The sequence below is a fragment of the Rattus rattus genome, chromosome X, assembly GCF_011064425.1.
Source record: "Rattus rattus isolate New Zealand chromosome X, Rrattus_CSIRO_v1, whole genome shotgun sequence".
NCBI lineage: Eukaryota > Metazoa > Chordata > Mammalia > Rodentia > Muridae > Rattus > Rattus rattus.
This window is the reverse complement of record NC_046172.1, coordinates 18607837-18627957: the sequence shown is the minus strand read 5'-3', so window position 1 is coordinate 18627957 and position 20121 is coordinate 18607837. Positions and strand designations below refer to the sequence as shown.

The window sequence follows — 20121 nt, the reverse complement described above, 5'->3', positions numbered from 1 at the left end:
CTCACACAATAATAGTAAGATTTCAATACCCCTCTCATCAATGGACAGATCATGAAACAGAAATTAAACAGAGGCATAGACAGACCAAGTGATCGTCATGGGCCAAATGGACTTAACAGGATATTTATAGAACATTCTATCCTAAAAAAAAAAAGATATACCTTCTTCTCAGCTCTCATGGTACTTTCTCCAAAATTGACCTTATAATTGATCAAAAAACAGGCCTCAACAGGTACAGAAAGATAGAAATAATCCCATGCGTGCTATCGGACAACCACGGCCTAAAGCTGGTCTTCAATAACAATAAGGGAAGAATGCCCACATATACGTGGAAGTTGAACAATGCTCTACTCAATGATAACCTGGTCAAGGAAGAAATAAAGAAAGAAATTAAAGACTTCTTAGAATTTAATGAAAATGAAGGTACAACATACCCAAACTTATGGGACACAATGAAAGCTGTGCTAAGAGGAAAACTCATAGCTCTGAGTGCCTGCAGAAAGAAACAGGAAAGAGCATATATAAGCAACTTGACAGCACACCTAAAGGCTCTAGAACAAAAAGAAGCAAATACACCCAGGAGGGAGGTAGAAGGCAGGAAATAATCAAACTCAGAGCTGAAATCAACCAAGTAGAAACAAAAAGGACCATAGAAAGAATCAAAAAGAACCAAAAGTTGGTTCTTTGAGAAAATCAACAAGATAAGATAAACCCTTAGCCAAGACTAGCGAGAGGACACAGAGAGTGTGTCCAAATTAACAAATCAAAAATGAAAAGGGAGACATAACTACCAATTAAGAGGAAATTCAAAAATCATCGAATCCTACTATAAAAGCCTATATTCAACAAAACTTGAAAATCTGGAGAAATGGACAATTTCTAGACAGATACCAGGTACTGATTAAATCAGGAACAGATAAACCAGTTAAACAACCCCATAACTCCTAAGGAAATAGAAGCAGTCATTAAAAAGTCTCCCAGCAAAAAGAGCCCAGTTCAAGATGGGTTTGGTACAAATTCTATCAGACCTTCATAGAAGACCTCCTACAATATTATCAAACTATTCCACAAAATTGAAACAGATGGAGCACTACCAACTCCTTCTAGCAAACCACAATTACTCTTATACCTAAACCACACAAAAGCCCTTAACAAGAAAGAACTTCAGACCAATTTCCCTTATGAACATCGACATTAAAAATACTCAATAAAATTCTGAAAACTGAATCCAAAGAGCACATCAAAACAATCATCCACCATGATCAAGTAGGCTTCATCCCAGGCATGCAGGGATGGTTTAATATCTGAGAGAAAACCATCAACGTGATCCATTATATAAACAAACTGAAAGAACAAAACCACATGTCATTTCATTAGATGCTTTGAAAGCATTTGACAAAAATTCAACACCCCTTCATGATAAAGTCCTGGAAAAAGAATAGAATTCCAAGGCCCATACCTAAACATAGTAAAGCCATATACAGCAAACCAGTGGCTAACATTAAACTAAATGGAAGAAAACTTAGAACAATCCCACTAAAATCAGGGACTAACAAAACTGCCCTCTCTCCTACTTATTCAATATTATAGTTCTTGAAGTTCTAGCCAGACAATCAGACAACAAAAAAGGAGGTCAAAAGGGGATACAGATCGGAAAGAAGAAGTCAAAATATCACTATTGCAGATGATTATGATAGTATATTTAAGTGATCCCAAAAGTTCCTGAGAACTACTAAAGCTGATAAACAACTTCAGCAAAGTGGCTGGGTATAAAATTAACTCAAATAAATCAATAGCCTTCCTCTACACAAAAGAGAAACAAGCCGAGAAAGAAATTAGGGAAACGACACCCTTCATAATAGACCCAAATAATATAAAGTACCTCGGTGTGACTTTAACCAAGCAAGTAAAAGATTTGTACAATAAGAACTTCAAGACTCTGAAGAAGGAAATTGAAGAAGACCTCAGAAGATGGAAAGATCTCCCATGCTCATGGATTGGCAGGATTAATATAGTAAAAATGGCCATTTTACCAAAAGCGATCTACAGATTCAATGCAATCCCCATCAAAATACCAATCCAATTTTTCAAAGAGTTAGACAGAACAAATTGCAAATTCATCTGGAATAACAAAAAACCCAGGATAGCTAAAACTATCCTCAACAATAAAAGAACTTCAGGAGAATCACTATCCCTGAACTCAAACTTCAAATACAGAGCAATAGTGATAAAACTGCATGGTATTGGTACAGAGACAGACAGATAGACCAATGGAATAGAATTGAAGACCCAGAAATGAACCCACACCTATGGTCCCTTGATTTTTTGACAAAGGGCCAAAACCATCAATGGAAAAAAAGATAGCATTTTCAGCAAATGGTGCTGGTTCAACTGGAGGTCAACATGTAGAAGAATGCGAATCGATCCATGCTTATCACCCACCTGTACAAAGCTTAAGTCCGAGTGGATCAAGGACCTCCACATCAAACCAGACACACTCAAACTAATAGAAGAAAAACTAGAGAAGCATCTGGAACACATAGGCACTGGAAAAAATTTCCTGAACAAAACACCAATGTCATGCTCTAAAAGATCAAAATCAACAAATGGGATCTCATAAAACTGCAAAGCTTCTGTAAGGCAAAAAGGACACTGTGGTCAGGACAAAACGGTAACCAACAGATTGGGAAAAGATCTTTACCAATCCTACAACAGATAGAGGCCTTATATCCAAAATATACAAAGAACTCAAAAAGTTAGACCGCAGGGAGACAAATAACCCTATTAAAAAATGGGGTTCAGAGCTAAACAAAGAATTCACAGCTGAGGAATGCCGAATGGCTGAGAAACACCTAAAAAAATGTTCAACATCTTTAGTCATCAGAAATGCAAATCAAACAACCCTGAGATTTCCCTCACACCAGTCAGAATGGCTAAGATCAAAAACTCAGAGTGACAATAAATGCTGGCGAGGATGCGGAGAAAGAGGAACACTCCTCCATTGTTGGTGGGGTTGCAGACTGGTACAACCATTCTGGAAATCAGTCTGGAGGTTTCTCAGAAAATTGGACATTGAACTACCTGAGGATCCAGCTATACCTCTCTTGGGCATATACCCAAAAGATGCCCCAACATATAAAAAAGACACGTGCTCCACTATGTTCATCGCAGCCTTATTTATAATAGCCATAAGCTGGAAAGAACCCCAGATGCCTTCAACAGAGGAATGGATACAGAAAATGTGGTACATCTACACAATGGAATATTACTCAGCTATCAAAAAACAAGGGTTTATGAAATTCATTGGCAAATGGGTTGGAACTGGAAAATATCATCTTGGTAAAACTAACCCAATCACAGAAAACATACATGGTATGCACTCATTGATAAGTGGCTATTAGCCCAAATGCTTGAATTACCTAGATTGCCTAGAACAAATGAAACTCAAAACGGATGATCAAAATGTGAATGCTTCACTCCTTCTTTAAAAGGGGAACAAGAATACCCTTGGCAGGGAAGAGAGAGGCAAAGATTAAAACAGAGACTGAAGGAACACCCATTCAGAGCCTGCCCCACATGTGGCCCATACATATAACCACCAAACTAGATAAGATGGATGAAGCAAAGAAATTGCAGACCGACAGGAACCTGATGTAGATCTCCTGGGAGACACAGCAGAATACAGCAATTACAGGCGAATGCCATCAACAAACCACTGAACTGAAGCGGGACCCGTTGAAGATTCAAGAAAAATGGACTGGAAAGAGATTGAAAGGGTTGAGACCCACATGTACAACAATGCCAAGGCTTCAACCACTACTAAAGACTTCAGGGACTCTGGTCTCCAACTGCATAGGTAGCAATGAATAGCCTAGTAAGAGCACCAGTGGAAGGGGAAGCCTTTGGTCCTGCTAAGACTGAACCCCCAGTGAACATGATTCTTGTGGGGAGGGAGGTAATGGGGAGGATGGGAAAGGAACACCCATAGAAGGAAAGAGGGAGAGTTAGGGGATGATGGCGAAACCAGAAGGAAGGAAAATCAAATGTAAATAAGAAATACCCAATTTAGCAAAAAGTGAAAAAACAAAAACAAAAAATGTTAGAGTAATATATGTATTATTCATTATTTGAGAAATACTTCAGAGAGGCTGGAGAGATGGCTCAGCGGATTGAAGCACCGACTGCTCTTCCAGAGGTCCTGAGTTCAATTCCCAGCAACCACATGGTGGCTACAACCATCTGTAATGGGTTGGGGTGTCGAAGACAGCTACAGTGTGGCGCCTCGCCATTAAGTAAATAAATAAATCTTTAGACATACTTCTAAATATCTCCACAATGAATAAGAAGAATTTTCACTATATAGCCTTTTGTTTATAAAGTGAGCTATACAGAGCATCATCAATTCAAAATGCATCCATTAAGATATAAAATAGGGTTGGCCGATTTGGCTCAGTGGTAAAGCGCTTGCCTAGCAAGCGCAAGGCCCTGGGTTCGGTCCCAACTCGAAAAAAAAAAAAAGAAAAGAAAAAGAAAATAATCTTTCAAAGGTTAAGTTTAGGGCAATAAAACATTTATGTGAATTGCAAATCATATATATGGGTAATTATTTAAGCCTCTGTTCAAAATTAAGGTCGTGGCAGATTTTAGGATAATGAAAGACAGAAAACCCTATATTTTGTGGGTAAGATATGAGAACACAACTCAAACCCCATTTTCTCACTGCTTACTATACTTTCATAAATTCTGAAAGTGTTTTCACAAGATTAAAGCAATTATGTTCCTCAATGGCACTCAAGTAGTTTCTATGACGATCTCCAGTTCACAGAGGAGAACACTCAAATGCATAGTTTAAGTAACTTTGCCAAGGTTATCATAATGGCTAGTTGTAGAAACAAGGAGATGGAAAGGGGAAAAGTGTGGTATGAGCCTTGGTTAAGTCTAGTGGTGAAAAAAAATAGGTTCTATTTTAGAAATGGTAATGTAAGTGGTTTGAAGTATCTTTTTATTTGTTTTTGACACAGGGTTTCTCTGTGTAGCACTGATTGTCCTAGAACTTACAGGATCGCCTAGCTCTGCCTCCGTGAGTTTAGGGATTAACACTTGTACCACCACCACTACCAGCAGGCATGTTTGAAATATCTTAAAAGAAGGTACTAGAGCAACATGGTTACACCTTCAAACTCTCACAGGTTAGGGAGGTAGTTCAGCGGTAGAACACTTATGTAGCATGTATAAAGGCCCTTTAATTCTTAACATGAAAAAATCCATTGAACTTTAAAAAATCTAAATACACCATTTTTAATATATTATATACAGAACATCTAACAAGTTCTGGAGACTTATATCTAACTTCCTGTTACCTTTCTCCCTTCAGGTATACAATGACATTAAAAAGTAAACACCCTTAAAACCACAAAACTGGTGAAATTCTTCATTTCAATACATTATTTGTAACCATTAAGTACCACATCATTTTAGAAATAAGGAATGAGGCTAGGGGATAAAGTTGAGTCATGGTTCAAAAACAAATCAGAAATCTAACTTCTACTTATAAAATCAAAATAAATGATATCCATATGTAAGCTAGAAAGAAAACCAAACAGATGATCCATTAAGTCAACCACACTGATCAGTTTCTCTTCACTTACCAAAAAGCAGTTTAGAATAAGACCTTAGACAGGACCGGTGGTGGCGAGCACCTTTAAGCCCAGCACTCCAGAGGCAGAGACAGGCAGATCTGTGAATTGCGAGACCAGGCCCGTCTATAAAGCAAGTTCCAGGACAGCAGGGGCTGTACTGAGAAACCCTGTCTCAAAAAAAACTAAAAAAAAAAAGAGTAAGACCTTAGATCATAATCTCACAAAATATGTACCAAGTGTTTGCAAGGGGAAAGGTTGTAAGGGAAAGGTTAAATGCTATGAAGACACTAGGGTACTGAGTGTCATCCACTAGCTCTGAGTCTCAAAGGGGACTGGGGGCTTAGTTATAAATACAAATAAGCAAAAGTGCAGCAGACAGTGATCAAGTTCCCAGAAAATTCAGGAACAATCATGTAGTACTTCAAACCACTATTTACAGATGCAAAAGAAAATAAAGTTTTCATAATAATGAATTTTAAGTAGGAATGAATGATGGATGTAATGCTATAAATACTTATCAGGACACATAAAATCAAGCATATTATAAGACAGTTTATTTGTCTTATAGAAGAACCTATAGCGCTATCTGAACAATAGCTGGCAGGACAAGGAAGATCTGTAGAAGACAGGGACATTAGTAGGACTTAAATAAGAATGAGAATACTGTGGAAGGATAAAGAAAATAATTCAAACAGAAAATGCACTTTAAAAACTTTTCAGTGGTTTCAACAGTTTGTCGTGATAAGTTTGAGCACCCAGGAGGCTCAGGGAAAAGGATTGAGAGTTCAATGCCAGCTTGACTACACCCTGTCGCCATTTTTAAAAACGCCAATAATATCCCAGATCCTGGTTTCAATGTCTGCTGAGGGGAAAAAACCACCTTTTTTCCACTCAGAACCTAACATTCAGCATGTCAGTTTGCTAAATGAATTCTGTATTAAAAAGGTACTCTTCCTTCATTCAACAGTTTAAGTGAGCCCATAATGTACAACTGACTCCAAACCAAGGTAAACATATAGATGCATTGCAGCGGAGCTATAGCTACAGGTTAACAGTACTTTTTGCTCTTCCTGAGAACACAGGTTCAGTTGCCAGCATCCATGTTGGGCAACTCACAATTACCCATAATTCTAGCTTCTTCACACATGCAGCATTTACTTACACACATACAAAAACATGTAAGTAAAAATAATAAAATAAGAAATAAAGAAAACATCTAAAGATTACTGAGCCCCTGCCAGAGGAAAAAACAAAGGAGTAGCCAAACTCCACCTCCTCGCACAAGAAATAGTCATTCTAGAAAGACTAACAGCTAGTAAGCAGTAACTTGGAAATTTAAAAAACAAAGAAACCAAAAACAACCAGCAGGAACCACTAAAAGGCCCATCTCTAAAATGCACATACTGCAAAGCTGAGGTTGGCTGCTCTGAAAGCAAGAGAGTTCTAAGAAAGGAGAGCCTTTATGCAATTTGGTCTTCAGAACAGACTGGGCAGTTATTTTTGTCACTTACACTTTGGAAGTTTATTTCCACCCTTCCTGCATCTTGCCTATCTGTCCTCTAAGCTAACCTAAAGGCATGTGCCTAGCCTGCCTCACCAACAGTTTCCAAGGATTAATGCCTCTCTCATAAGGGTTACCCCTTTGAACTTTGAAGAGGATGAAGTCACTTGTGAGCCACTGGTTTGATATCCAAAGGTCTTGCTTGTTACATCGTCTTGGTTAAACTAACCAAAGAATCAGAAGATAGGCAGATTAGTGGCCTTTTTTCTTGCAGCTGATAAAATCCAGTGGGAACAATGTTAAATCACAAATAAATAAGGCATATATTTTAGCCTGTCTTTGAGCAAGCTATTCAAACTGCACAGAGCCTTCCTTCACTTTGTCACAAATGTGGCTTTAAGGACATAGAAGTACAAAAGTCTACAGCAACTGAGCAGAAAAACCAGGCGGGAAAAACTGGCGCGTGAAGAATAAGCGAGAGTATAAAGACAACCTGTATCATATATACCTTCTGAATAAGAATTTTTAATATGCATCCCTCAGAGGAGAAAAGCAAGGTACATGGTCAATACAACTAGTTCGTGCTGGTAGGTAGGAGGGGTTCAAAGTACATCTTTTTATTATCACAAACCAACTATCTTCAGATTAAAATCCAATTCTAGAGATGAGGCTCTTTTTCTTTTTTCTCCATCACTATTACACTAAATGACATACTAGTACTTTAGAATTTTTTCCGCAATTACAACAATATTAGAGAAAATAAAGTATTGTTCCCCTGGCCACCTGTTAGGACATGGTTTAGTTTCTACAAAATTCTTAGGGTCAAAAAAAGTACAAAAAGCTTCACCTTGTGGCTAAGCAAGTCCCTTTGCTCAAGTAGTCAGCATTTCTGGCTGATCTTCCACCTACAGGAACCCCTTGGCCACATCTTAAAGAGCCTAGATAGGGCTTTGGCTTCTTCCTGCAACCAAGCCCAGCCCTCCTTAAAAGGGACATGCCCTAAGCAGCTCCTTAGCAGAAAGGATCTGGCTGTCAGCACCAGGAGGACAGGCTCCAACCTAACTCTTCCTTTCCTCCTCCTGTTTTTTTTTTTTTTTTAAAGCATCTCTAGGTACCTGCTACTGCTTGGGGGAAGGGAGGGGGTGACGTAAGTGGGATCAGTGCTCCTCCAAATCCTCTTCTCTCGCGCGGAGACTTTGGATGTACAGGGTTAAAACAAACCTTACCACTTAAGGAGGATCGAGAGTGCCTAGACAGGACAGATTGAACTAGACAAACCTATCCATTCGTGTCCCCTTCCAATTCTTCCACAAGGCCCCCTGAAGTACCCTTCCTCTTAGTCTCTACGATCCTTAAGGGAAGTCATTTTCCACTGAGTTTAATTTGATTCTACATAATGTTCTTACCCCCTTCTGCTTGCTCATCTCCCCCATCCCACTTCACTGCTAAAACCCAAAGACAAGTGGGTGTGTGCGGTTGGCACGCGCGAGGGGTGGGGGGGTGGGGATCGGAACCTAGACTGAAGACATGAGAGTGTTTCTTTCCCCGAGTCACTTACCGCCTATGCCTCTAGCCAACGACTCCTGAAGTGTCCGGAGCTCACGCAGTCCTCTCAGAGACTCATACTCCAGAGCTGATCTCAAGGCAGCTGTTCCCCTTGCACCCGCCCATGTCTGACAGCGCGCCTGGTAACGCGCTTTAGTCTTCTCTTCCTTGGTCCCCCCCACCTCCCTGTTTTCTCAGGCTGGAAAGGATGGGAAAACGAAAAAAGGAGGAGTCGATTTAGACCAGCTGGGCCACCCCTCAGAACAAAGGGAAACAAAGCTTTCAAGCATCAAGCCCCGAATCCGGGCAGTGGGCCGACTTCTAAAAAGAATCCTCCCCTGCAGCCTTCCTGGCTAAAAAATACAGCAGCTTCTCCGGGGCAAGTGGCCAACGCTAAGCTCCTGCGTTCCCCTTTTTACCTCAACCGATTCAGTTCCGGCCAAGCCCATTCTCCACCCACCTCAGAACTCCTCAAACCTTCGCCTAGAGAGTCCGGGCGGGGTCCCCAGCAAAGCACCCAAACCTTAGATCACGACTTGAACGCAAAGTTGAGAGAGAGAGGGAGGGAGTCAGTGAAGACCCACAAGGAGACAGCGCCAGAGGATCCCCTCCACGCAGCGGTTAGTGCTGCACACCCGGCGCCTTCCTAAAAAGAAAGGAGGAAAAGACGCCTGCGATTGGTCGAAATATATAGGAAAACACCGGCCCAAGGCAGGGACTCCCACGCGAGTGGGAGGCACTCCTGCAGGACCGCGCCTGAGAGACTTCTCGGTGGTACCTGGCTGCCCCGCTGGTATACCGCACCCGCGGGTCAAAGCCTGGTGCTCTCGCCAGGCAATCTGAGCAGATGGAGTACATAGCTCTTTCTGTGTCAGACTAGGCCCAGAAGAGAGGTGAGACTACCACGAGGACTCCACCTAGGGTGGAGTTCCTTAAAAAGGACAAGTGGCCGCTAGAGGGGAGTGGAGTAGGAGGGGTTGGATATGGGTGGGGCAGAAAAGGCGGAGGGACAGAGGAGGGGGTGGGGCAGGACCTAGGAGCTCGGAGCTGTCTCTCCCCTGGCGGCCTTCTCAGTTGGCCTCCCGCAGCTGCAGGTAGGACTAAAAGCCTTTTCAGTGCATCCTTAGTAGTCTTCGGCTTAGAGATTTTCAGGCATACTACTTGGTCACCTATCCACCCAGGTTTAAATCTCAGAGGAGGTTGAGAAGGTGCAGAGTTGGGAATAGATATGTCTGGGAAGAAAAGGGAAGCAGAATGGGAGTGCCAGTAAAATGGTAAATGTAAACCAGGTTTCAAGCCTCCCAGTTCTCCATGGCAACATGTGACACTAGCAAGGACAGAGGGGTCACAGTGTCTTTTTAGGGATGAAGCTTAAGAGGAAAGGAGATTAGAGCTGGGTGAATTTTTTAGCAATAGATAGGAGGCGAGAAGAAAGAAGGTAAAGATGAGTTGAACATGGACTGCCAATACCCAGTAGCCCTGGCAAGGAGAGTTCAGGAAGGCTTTCTGAGTCTCCCAGCTAGCAGCTCTCTAAGAATAGAGTTCTCAACCCTGAGAACATCTCTCAGCTAAGCACTGGCTAACATCCCTAAAGAACTGGATCCATAGAATAGAAGCCACCACGTTTCCAGCATTTCCTTATCCTAGCCTTAAAGTCTGCCTCTAGTTCATTTTAAGGGAAACCCAGGAAGTCACAGACAGTCACAGCCTCCTTCCAGTGCCTCTTCCCTACCACAATTCTTTTAAAGGGGGGAAGGAGGAGGAGGAAAAGGAGGAAGTAGGAAGGGAGGGGGGAGGAGAAGAGTAGGGGAAGGAGGAAGGGAGGGAGGGAGAAAAGAGTAGGGGAAGGAGGAAGAGGAGGGGGAGGAGAAAGAGTAGGGGAAGGAGGAAGAGGAAGAGGAAAGAGAGAGAGAGAGCTCGCGCAGAGGAACAGAAGGAGCAGCCAAGCAAGAAAAATAATAATAGGTCCCATGTTTTCAGCACCCCACATGGGCAGTTCACTGGGCCAGGTACCATTAGAGTCTTCAATTTTCCTTTATTCCTCAAAACGACCCTAGATGGCAGGTAGCACTATATTTTTATGTCCCATCAGGGACTACTGGAGATTGAATTCAGGGCCTAGTGTATTCTAAACAAGCATTCTACCACTTAGTTGGATTCCCAGCTCATGATGTTTCTTCTTGTTGTTGTTTGTTTATTTGAAATAGGAGGTAATCTTATGATAGAGCTCAGGCCAATACAGCCTAGGCTGTCCTCAAACTCACCACTCACCTGCCTCAGCCTCTCTGGTTCTAGTTTCAGGAATACAGTCATTTCCAGATTTGAAAAAAAAGTTTAAAAAAAAGCCTGGGGTGATGGCAAGTATGTACCCAGGATGTATGTCCATTTGCTTAGTTGCTATTTCTGCTCAGATGTTGTAAACGTCTTCTTTTCCTTCCCTCCCAAACAATTGGTTCTCCACCAGTAGTTCACCAACTACCCAAACGTTCAAGGCAGTAGCTCAGAGTCCTTTAACTAGCTGTGATGATCTGGACCCTGCCTGTATCTCAAGCAGCAGGGGTTTTGCTGCTCTACTGGATTCCAAATCCCCGATAAGCCCAGGCTTTTCCCAATCTCTAGGCCACGAGACGCCTTACCTTCGACGCCTCACCTTCTTTGTCTGACATGGCCTAAACTCTGCTCACTTTTTCAAAAGGACCAAGTAAAGGTCATCTCCTCTCCTTATTTCATTTGGAAGAACTGACCATTTCCTTCTGCACCTCCAGAAGGTACCTAATGTGTTGTTATAAGTGCTTCTCCTTATTACTACACTATAGAGTCCTGGTTACGCATCAGGTGTTAGTAGGTATGTAATGTACATGCTGGATATTATTATCAACAATAGTTACCAAGCAGTGCCTATGTGCTGAACTCTGTTCTGTTCTGAGCCTCACTGAAACTTTCTGACAGTGGTATACATAGGTATCGGTGCTATCTTTTTCATTTGTAGAAATCAAGGGACAAAGATTAAACAGCAGGTATATGCTATGTGAAACAATGTCCCTGTTATAGGTGTTTTTATAAATGCCTCATTATCTCTCTATACCATATTTCCACCACTGCCTACACACCTGCCTCACTTACAAGGCAAGATGTTTTAAGAGGGAGCCACATAACGTACAACTCTACATATTCTTCTTTAAAACAGGTTACATTATACCTTGAATCCTTATGTTTTTAATGCATAAAATCTAGTAAATATTGCTTTTAAGAAAAGGATATTTCACTAGTCCAAGGCTATTTTCAGTAATGACAGAAGGTTTTAGACTCAAGGATGTAAAACTGTTTATATCAAAGACAAACACACTTTTGTGATGTGAAAAACGAAGTTAAGTAGAATTCTGTAATAAATTCTGCCATCAATAACCACTAGAATTCTTTATCTAGGTTAGGTATACCCTTTGGTCATGGTAAATTCTTTGTTCAATCTATGCAGGTTCAAGAAGATGTGTCTGTCCACTTGAAGATAGCTGAACATTTTATATTCTCGCTAAATGTTTTTTTCTGGAGATCTAATTTTTTTTACACCCCTGTTTTTGTCTGCCTCAACTGCATTTGTATAGAAAACTGTATTGGATGGGCAAATTCTGATTAAACCTTGGATAAATAAACTCAAGGATCTTTATCGTCCCCTTTTCCATCCATTTAGTTAATGAAGCGTACTGAGTACCAACATACTTTTATCTAGGCTAGGTGTACCCTTTGGTCATTTATGTCAGATATTAAGTTGTGAGGGAGTGAACATGAAGAACGAACTAGATGTTGTAGTGTTCCTTCATTCTAGAAAGCACCATGGGTGCCACTTTACTTAAGCAGCTTAATAAAATAAAGCAACTAGCAACCTTCAGTATCTTCAACATCTGTCATTTCACTGGAAGCATAAGGGAGACGAAGCAGCTTGAACTCTCCTCTACATGAGTAAAGCAGAGTGTTAAATTACATACTGGACATAATAAAAGATGGCCTTCAAGAAGTCTGTAGACACCTGGGTGTCACAAGATGCTGCTCTTACTGCCTTTTTTCCTTTTCCTTTTCTTGCTTCTCTTCCGCCTCCAGAATGCCAGGTAACAAACTGGAAGTAGAGCCCAGAATGAGGGCTAGGGGAAAAGAGGAGGAAAAGCCTTAGGAGGAGGCCTTTACCCCCACTGCTCCCACAGAAAAACAACAATTTACAAATACTTCAAGGCCTGGGGCTAAGGAGAAGGTACAAAGGTACAGCAGAGGATGACAAAACAGGGTGGGTGATAAGTAAGGGTCTGGACAAGACCAGGGAGGGAACAGAGGGGGTCCAGCAGGGTAAAAGCAGTCTGGGGCCAGGAGGGGGAAGCCAAGTGGCACAGAAGAAAAAATGCCCTCACGTTGTTGTTGTCTTGAAGACAACAAGGCTATCACCCAAAAACAATACCTGCTCAGACCTAGTAGAACAAGATGCCTCCCCCCCCCTCTTTTCTCCTCTTTGTAGTTCCCCAGGGGGTATTGTCTCCTGGCAAGATCAGCTAGAAGGAGACCTTTTGCCTTCCTGCTAATGTTGAACCAGCATTGAGTTCCTCCTGCGTTTCAGAGGATAACACTAAGGTTACTGGCAGCAAAGGATAAGGACTTCGGAAGAGGTCTATCTATTTAGCTCAGAAGAGAAGAACTGGCAAAAGACGAGGAAGCCTGGTTTATAATCATTGACATTGAGTGAAAGCTCTCCACCTCTCTAAGCATCGGTTTCCATAAGGATTTCTTTTTTTTTTCTGTTTTTTCCAGAGCTGGGGACCGAACCCAGGGCCTTGCGCGCTTGCTAGGCAAGTGCTCTACCACTGAGCTAAATCCCCAACCCCAAGGATTTCTTTTACAGAGATTCTGTTAGTTCTTACTTCCCAGAACTGTCAAAAAGATTAACACACAAAGGAGGTTTCTGCAGTGACTATCGATGTTAAACTTCCGGGCTTCTTTCCCAGAATGAAAGGAACCAAACTTTTTCTCTTACTGTCTCCATAGTCCTATCAGCAATCAGTCCTTAAAAATCCTACCTCAGCTCTGGTGAGATTATACCCTACAAAGCACAGTCCTTGGCATAAAGGAAGCTCTCAAAGGTTAACAAGAGGTAGTACTCTTAACAATGGAACCTCTGAACTTTGAGTCTCCTTTCTGGATGCAGAAGTTGAAGCAATGGCCCATATAGTCTTTGTATTTACTTACCTTAAACACATAAGCACACTGATTTACAAAAACAGTAACCAAATAGTTTGCTCTAAGACATCCAGAGGCATGATTAAGTTCACCTTAGGAATGTCCAGTGACTCCGGAACCTATGGCCAGAATTTGAAATCCTCTTGGGAGAATACCATCCCAGGCAAGCTGTAGCTCCTACAAACTGCTATAAATTTAGTTGTGCCTTGGCTACTAACTTTATGGAGTAAAAAGCAATTAGCTGTGTTGATGGTGGTGGTGGTGGTGGTGGTGGTGGTGTGGTACTGTATGTGTTAGGCTCCCGTGTGTTGGGTGCCCATGGATTTTCATACCACTTAAACTACAGAAGTTACCACACCCATAAATTGGAAGAAGGAAGAGCCTTCCTTTATAGTCAGCAACCAAGTCAAACCAGAAAAACTGGGAGCCTCAGCCTCACCTGCAGGAAAGGGGTAATATCCTTGGCCTTTTTCCTAGAATATATATATTCGAGTCAGTATAAGACTTGAACTCTTGCTTTCATATTAAACAAATAAACATAAGAAATTACCTATAGGGGTTGGGATTTAGCTCAGTGGTAGGCGCTTGCCTAGGAAGCGCAGGCCCTGGGTTCGTCCCAACTCTGAAAAAAAAAAAAAAAAAAAAAGAAAAAAAAAAAAAAAAAAAGTACCTATAAATTATTATCCATAAATGGGATAGGAATTCCTTTATCACTTAGCTAATTAATCCAGGAGTGCTAGGTCCCCAGAGTCACAATAAGCAGTTATCATATCCTATAGAAGGATATGGCCTATTTGTCCCCCAAACAAGTAAGAGATTGATCTACACCCTGGGATAAGTTTATTGCTTCTCCCAAATAGTAAAATGGAAAAATCTGAATGGGCTTAGAACTATGGCAAGTTCTTAGAATCTTTCTTAACACACACTACTAAAAGTGCTGAAGCTTTATCCCATAGTTCTTTCATTCTCCGTTTCGCCAAAGAGCCTTGTATTGTCGCAGATCCCTCAAGTCAATAAGACAGACATAGTTAAAGCAGCCTGACAGGGAGGGACGACAGGGCATTACTCTTTCAAGTCAGTACAGCAATGAATGTAAATGAGTATGGCAGGCAGATTAGCAGCAGCAACTCACTGCCTATGATGAGATAAATGGTTTGAGTCTAATTAGTATGCCATGGGGATACACCTGTTTACATGGTGAAACACACAACTGAAATGGTCAGGGCTGTGTGGCCAAGTAGAGGAACTATGCACAGGGATGCTGAAAATAAAATGTGGGAGACACATATCCTCACAAGAGTTACTCATCCCAGTTACAGAATGTTGAGGCCTGATGATGTTATTTCGGTGTTTTTCACCATGTGGCATGTATACCAATACTGCATGAAGCACCATTTTGGGTGACACACAGATAAATATTTTCCCATACTGTGTGTTTATTTTGATGGTTACCTTCTATTTATGGCAAATAAAGCTGGCTTTCCATTTTCAGTCATGCTATTTTCATAGAAATGCATTTTTATTAAAGTAAGTTCATTTAAAGGCTGATACATAAATAATGCTACAGATACAGTTGCAGTTCCTGAGAGTAACTCAGACATAATTGCTCTTCAGCAAGACAGTGTGAATCTAACTATCCTAGTCAAACAATTCACTCATTGGATGGGCAACCTGATTTACAGGAGGATTTCAATACCCTGCTCTACAAATAAAATCAAACTTGTCTGTTTCTCCTACAGCCATGGCAGACTTGGTAATAGGGCATGCCATTTTCAATGCAGAACTTAGGGAAAGCCACCTGCCCTTACTTCCTGAACCCCCACTTTGTACTAAAAGACTTTCTTCTGCTTCTTGCATCATGGTGCATACCTCTCTCATAGGACTCACGCCATTTTATTAAATTGATCTTTTTGGGTGCAATCACACTCATTTGATGATGAGCTCCTTGATGTCAGGAGTTTAGTTTTAATAGTTCAATTTCTTCGTGTTTTTCATTTTTGAGTGTAGTGTCTATACCATGGCAAATAACCAGTGAAAGCTAGAACAATGTAATAATTAAGATTTAGAGCTAGGGGGTTGGGGATTTAGCTCAGTGGTAGAGTGCTTGCCTAGGAAGCGCAAGGCCCTGGGTTCGGTCCCCAGCTCTGAAAAAAGAACCAAAAAAAAAAAAAAATTTAGAGCTAGGTGTCTGCATGCTAATGCCACTTTCATCACTTAGTAGCATTAAGTAGCATTAAGTAGCATCAGACAACTTAGAGAAACTACCTGGGTCTTAGTTTCATCAATGGTAGTAAATACATATATATATATGTGTATGTATATATATGTCCATCCACACATACATACATATATATGTGTGTGTGTGTATGTATGTACGTACATGTATATGTATATAAAAGCTGCCAAGCAGGACACCAAGAAGGAACTATAACAATATGTGTACTTGGTACAGAGTGAGTGCTAGTACATTTTGCTATTACAGCTTAAGAAACCCTAACCCAGAACTTTAAAATGCTCTGAATTCTGATACATTTTGAGTGCTTAGATAGGACAAGTGGAAATGTCCCTCACCTGCACTCATAGTATTGTAGTTAAAATACAATAACACACACTTATGCTGGCTGACTAACCTGATGAACTGGGTTTGATACCCAGGACTCTCACATGCATGATAAAGAGACAAAACTGACTCCACACAATGAGTTCTCTGACTTCCACACATGTGCACACTTGTACACACATACATATGCCTTAAATAAATATAAATGCAAAAAATACATTCTCATTCAATATTATATAAAATTACCCTTTATTTCTATAAGAATGAAACAAAGATATGCTTTATGTTTAAGTATAAAACCCATACCTCAAGATATATTATTATATCAATCAATATATAAATATTCCAAAATCCGAGGGGAAAAAAAACCCCTGAAATCTAAAATACTTCTACTCCCAAGCACTTGGATAAGGGACTCACAACCTGTGTTTGTGTTGAACTCAATTACACCTTATTGGTCCTGAGACTCAACTCTGGAGAAATACAGACAATACTACTTTTTCCATTATTATCATTCAAATGTCTCACCTTCTCCCCCCCTTTTTTTTATTTGGAGCTGGGGACCCGAACCACCCAGGGCCTTGCTCTTCCTAGGCAAGCACTCTACCACTGAGCTAAATCCCCAACCCCTCCCTTCTCCCCTTTCTCATTCCTACTGGCTCAATCTACATCTCTAACATCATTTCCACACTGGTTGCTATCTGCTATCTCAGCTACTTATAACAAATTATAGACTCCCAAATCAGTGAAGCCATCTCAGAAAAACCAAGATGCTTTAGCATATTAGTTTACCAGGTAATTAAGTGTAAGGCGTAAGTCTATTAACAGAAAAACAGAAATAAAGACAAAAGACGATCACTTTACACTTAGAATGGGAAGAGATTTAGTTCTCAACAATAAGATATTAGGTAGCTAAACTGCAGAATGCAATTATAACAAATACACTGCTGGTCAGATTTTGTGTGCAGTCTCTCCAAGCTCATATATTTAAACCTTAATTCCCAAGCTGACGGTATTAGGGGGGGGGGGTCCTTGAGAAAGCTATTAGTACTCTTATATAAGAGCTTAAGGGAGTTGGGGATTTAGCTCAGTGGTAGAGCGCTTGCCTAGCAAGCACAAGGCCCTGGGTTCGGTCCTCAGCTCCGGAAAAAAAAAAAAGAGCTTAAGGAAGAGGGTTTGCCCCCTGCTTCCTTTCCATTTCTGCTGCCATATGAAGAAAATGCTCACACCTTCTGGAAGGGCAGCAACAAAGTACCATCTTGAAAGCAGGAAACAGGCCTTATAAGATGCTACTACAAGATCCTTGATCTTGGGGTTGGGGATTTAGCTCAGTGGTAGAGCACTTGCCCAGCAAGCACAAGGCCCTGGGTTTGGTCCCCAGCTCCGAAAAAAAAAGAAAAAAGAAAAAAAAAGAAAAAAGATCCTTGATCTTATATGTACCAGGTTTCAGAACAATGAGGCATAAACTCTAAATGTGAATTTAGCCAATAAGCGATACTATTATAGCAGCATAAAAATACAATACACAGACATCAGAATTTATGCTTTTAGCTATGTAGAGTGGCACATGCCCATAATCACAGATACCTGAGAGTCAGAAAAATCACAAATTGGAATCCAGTCTTGGCTGCTAAGTAAAGTCCTGTCTGAAGATATGAATATGAAAGAAATACGAATAGTAATATATTGCAGTGAGAATAAGCTTCCTTCATTCTGAGAAGCCAAGTTTTTGGTCCAATCCCCCAGAACTGCTAAAAAGAAAAAGGAAGGAAGGGAGAGAGAAAAAGGAAAAGTAAATTAACTTTATCAATACAGCCAGGGCTACATAATTTAAACTATTTTTCATAATGATCATAAATTACTTTTATTATTGGGAAATATGAGTTAGACATACATTATTGTCCTGGTCAATTTTATGTTTTCACCTGTACATATACATAAAACAATCAGATAGATATAAATTAAGTTTTAATCTCTAATTGGTTTTCCTGACAACATTTGCCATCTTGAATTGCAGTAATGACTGACCATTTCAAGTCAGAAATTTCTCAAAAGTGTCTGTCTCAAGACAGAACCTAATGTTACTAAGTATGTGCTACAAGAATGGCCTTCAGAAATAACCAATGTCTTTCTCCACAGTGGCATCGCTTCAATCAGCATTTGCCACCTGATAAAGACACTGCTTTGATGTAGAAGAATGCAGATCCATCTATTCTTACCGCCCTGTACAAAGCTTAACCCAAGTGGATCAAGGACCTCCACATCAAACCAGATACACTCAAACTAATAGAAGAAAAAGTGGGGAAGCATCTCGAACACATGGGCACTGGAAAAAATTTCCTGAACAAAACACCAATGGCTTATGCTCTAAGATCAAGAATCAACAAATGGGATCTCATAAAACTGCAAAGCTTTTGTAAGGCAAAGGACACTGTGGTTAGGACAAAACGGCAACCAACAGATTGGGAAAAGATCTTTACCAATCCTACAACAGATAGAGGCCTTATATCCAAAATATACAAAGAACTCAAGAAGTTAGACCGCAGGGAGACAAATAACCCTATTAAAAAATGGGGTTCAGAGCTAAACAAAAAATTCACAGCTGAGGAATGCCGAATGGCTCAGAAACACCAAAAGAAATGTTCGTCTTTAGTCATCAGGTTGTTTAGTCAAAACAACCATGAGATTCCACCTCACACCAGTCAGAATGGCTAAGATCAAAAACTCAGGTGACAGCAGATGCGGGCGAGGATGTGGAGAAAGAGCAACACTCCTCCATTGTTGGTGGGATTGCAGACTGGTACAACCATTCTGGAAATCAGTCTGGAGGTTCCTCAGAAAATTGGACATTCCACTACCTGAGGACCCAGCTATACCTCTCTGGGGCATATACCCAAAAGATGCTCCAACATACAACAAAGACAAGTGCTCCACTATGTTCATAGCAGCCTTATTTATAATAGCCAGAAGCTGGAAAGAATCCAGATGTCCTTCAACAGAGGAATGGATACAGAAAATGTGGTACATCTACACAATGGAATATTACTCAGCTATCAAAAACAATGACTTTATGAAATTAGTAGGCAAATGGATGGAACTGGAAAATATCATCCTGAGTGAGGTAACCCAATCACAGAAAAACACACATGGTATATACTCACTGATAAGTGGATATTAGCCTAAAAGCTCAAATTACCCAAGACACAATCCACAGACCATGTGAATCTGAAGAAAGATGACCAAAATGCAGATGTTTCAGTCCTTCGTAAAAGGGGGAACAAATATATACATAGGAAGGGATATGGCGCAAAGTTAGAGCAGAGACTGAAGGAATGGCCATTCAGAGCCTGCTCCACATGTCACACACACACACACACACACACACACACACACACACACACACACACACACACACACACACACACACACACACACACTAAAACTAGATAAGATTCATGAAGCCAAGAAGTGCAGGCAGACAGGAGCCGGATGTAGATCTCTCCTGAGAGACACAGCCAGAATACAGCAAATACAGAGGCGAATGCCAGCAGCAAACCACTGAACTGAGAATGGGACCCCGTTGAAGGAATCAGAGAAAGGACTGGAAGAGCTGAAGGGGACTCGAGACCCCATATGTACAACAATGCCAAGCAACCAGA

The 20121-nt window shown here is 40.9% G+C and overlaps 1 protein-coding gene across 2 annotated transcripts in view; it reads right to left on the bottom strand.

Annotated features, from left to right (window-relative positions):
- The window catches only part of Klf8 (Kruppel like factor 8), a 173240-nt gene that overhangs the window by 29860 nt on the left and 123259 nt on the right, over positions 1-20121 (bottom strand). Inside the window, exon 1 of one of the 2 annotated variants that reach the window (XM_032889653.1) lies at positions 8699-8875. The exons of the other annotated variant lie outside the window; for it this stretch is intronic. The gene's annotated coding sequence lies outside the window, so the exon portion shown is untranslated. Of the gene's footprint in view, positions 1-8698; positions 8876-20121 lie in introns of those variants that run through there. 2 annotated transcript variants of the gene reach the window in all.